The 3173-nt window shown below is 39.7% G+C and overlaps 1 long non-coding RNA gene across 1 annotated transcript; it reads left to right on the top strand.

The window, feature by feature from the left end:
* The first annotated feature begins 382 nt into the window (after positions 1-382).
* On the top strand, positions 383-2264 carry LOC308316641. The gene is made up of 3 exons (XR_013964185.1): positions 383-924; positions 1213-1273; positions 1986-2264. It is a non-coding gene; the product is annotated as an uncharacterized lncRNA (long non-coding RNA).
* The last annotated feature ends 909 nt before the right edge of the window (positions 2265-3173 follow it).

Raw genomic sequence — 3173 nt, 5'->3', positions numbered from 1 at the left:
AAGAAAATCTGTAAACTTTGATCTCATGATGAATAGCTTGTCTCATTCGTTGTATTTTTCCTCTCCTTGTTCATATACTTCTGCAGGCCGGGTGGTCATTGGCTGTATATCACACCTGTTGCAGACTACACAGCCACATTCAGTGTTCAATCAACTGATAATGCTTAAATTCGGTGGTTCTCAAACCTTTTCATGGTAATTACCCCACATTTTATATTGGAGCCTTAATTGTCCTGTAGACCAGGTGTAGGCAATCAATATTGAGGTGCATCCTTAAAGGACCACTTCGCCACTATTCAACCTAATCTGTGTGTTTTTTATCATTAGCATATATGCTAAAATACCCCGGAGTATTATCATTGGTAGTCTGTAGCTCCGTGGGCGCACTTTCAAAGCTGTCGTCCACTTACGTATTTGTCCCAAAGTGACGTAAGTGGATGACCCTCGGTAGGCTCTCAGAAACTACAAGGGACTGGACAGGTAGGGTTGCCGTAGCTAGCCTAGCCGCGAAGGACACGGTCTCTCGCCTACACAACAACGAGTTGTGGCTACTCCACAACAACAAGTCAGTATGGCTACTCCATGGGAGTTTTTGGACGAGATAATTTTAAATACATATTGGCAGAATCTGCGTTAGGGTCGTTATATTATGAACCAGAAATATACGGAGGAAGGAATGCATTGACGGGGACAACACTGGCACTGCTAGTTGCTGTGGGTGGACTGATGCCTGCTGGAGCGACCTAGCTATAGTAGCTAGTAGCTTTCCCTGAACCAGTACGTCGCACACACAAACTTTTCTGCCCAGGAAAAGCCCAGATAGTGTTGACTGTTTTACTGAGAAGTGGGGACATGCGTTCAGGATGCCTCAAACTGGAAGTTGCAACCGAAGCCCGATGGACCAAGAGGGACATTCAGATTTAAGTAAGTGTTCAATGTATTTACAGCTTATATGTGTGTGTGTGTGTGTGTGTGTGTGTGTGTGTGTGTGTGTCGCCACACCGTATTGTTTACATAAGTGTCAGAGGATATAGGCACGGCTTCAGCCTACAACTTTTCGGTCCAAACATCTTCTATTCATTCATTCAATTCAAAACTGTATGTATGGCATGCCATCTGAAGCAATGTACAGTATTAGCCATGGGCTCGTATGTTTCAGGGTTAGCAATGTAAACATTCAAGTGTTATACCTGTGTCCATTCATTCACTTAGGTCAGCCCAGATGGTACTACAGAAGGCTGATGAAGCTGAAGATGTCTTTGATGGACTGATGGTGAGCCATACATACTCAACTCAAACTTCATACATAAAGCACATTACTGTATTTGCTGTATTTAGTTTGACCCCCTAGAAAACTAGAGGGAATATCATTTTCAATAAAGGTTCACATATTTATATATGCTTTTACAAAGACCAGTGGTCAACCAAAGTCCCGTAAAATGTAGTAAATATACTGTCATTTATACTATAGGCCTACTGTGTCTCACACACTTTTATGACATGCAATGCAGCTCAAAGTGCTTTACAGAGCAATGGAGAGAAAAACGCAAGGCATAAAACATTGAAATAGAAGGCAGTCATGTAGGTTGGAAGGTCACAGATTCCGTTGTTTTCTTTGGCAGTATTCTGCAGTCCAGAATTGCAGTAATCGAGCCCAGAAAAAACAAAGGCATGGATCAGTGTTTTTGCATCATCTACTGACTGACAGGCTCTGATTCATGCAATATTTCTAAAGGTAAAAAAAGGCAATCTTGGTAACATGATTGTGTGAATACTTTCTACAAGTCAGGTTGCCAAGTCTGCTTATTATTATCATTGATATTTGATATAGTTGTAGCCTACCTACTAATTTGGACGGTAATCTTAACAGTCCAATACCCAAGTGTACATCACATGAAACATACTGCACATAGCCTACACACTCAGTCGTCCATTCCAGTAATCATTTAGTGCTTTCACCATTACTGACTCTTGTCTCACCACAGCATGTGCGTCTCCTGTCCTGGCCAGAAGCTGCTCCAGCGACATGTCATCATGCAGAACCACCTGCCTCAGTGACCTCTGACTAATGCACTTGTATGATTGTACATGTAGTTTGTTAGTTTCCAGTTCAACCGTAGACCCCTGTTTTTATAGATTTATGTAAATCAGTACTATTAAAAGATAGTTGATTTGATGTCAAGTTTGTTTTATTTTTTCTCATGTAGGCCTATTGTATTTATACATTTTGACCAATTCCTAATACTCTGAGGCTCAAACTGTCAATATTGCATCAAAGGCCACCGTGATACAAATCATTCACATGTCTGTTTATACAAACAAGACCACAATGGAAATAAGTGTGACTTTATGTCAGTGAATGTGTTTTATTGTACTGTAACATAAGGTTTAAAAAACAAGGCCACACAGGCAAAGTTTGTCCTCCTACTCAGATTACAAAAATCGGACAGTGTGCAAGAATCCCAGAAGAAAAAGGATCGAATCAATATTGCTATATAAAAATACTCTGTTACAAGTAAAAGTCCAGAATTAAAATTGTACTTGCACAACAATATTGGTAAAGGCTTAGGAGTAGTACATGTCTAATATTTGAAAATGAGATCACATTCTTTTATCAATCCAGATTGTGTTCAATAGCAACATACAAAGTAAATTGTATCTATATAATATACTGTATACTTGGGAGTTCCTTGAAAGCCACTTATTCATCTCTTGAGTTGAAGACAGCCACCGAGACCTCAGCTCCTGCAACAAATAAAGTATTATGCAATTATGGGCCTCTGACCAATCATGAGACAATATGGTAAACAATAAGGTTTTTTATTTTAGCAAAACATTTGAAAAATAGCAAATGTACAAGCTCGCAGCACGGCACCAACTCCAAGTGACGCACTGAGCTTGTATATCTGCTATTTTTGAATAGCCAATGCAAATACAGATGCTTTCCCGGTTTTAAATGCTTTTATGTTTGGTTTGTAGTTTGCAGCTTGATATGGAAAAATTTAGCTCTGTTCCATAGCCTTACTCTGAGGCTATGGACCAGAGCTAGGAAAAATGGTGGCGTTTATGTGGAGGGTGTTCCAGTTACAAACAGCAACAAAATCTTTATAATGCTGTAAGCATCAGAGACACTCGGTATGTCAAATTAATTTATAGACATCACAACAACAACC

This window comes from Protomyctophum bolini (genome assembly GCF_963924005.1).
Source record: "Protomyctophum bolini genome assembly, chromosome: 6".
Lineage (NCBI taxonomy): Eukaryota > Metazoa > Chordata > Actinopteri > Myctophiformes > Myctophidae > Protomyctophum > Protomyctophum bolini.
This window is presented reverse-complemented; position numbering and strand designations above follow the sequence as displayed.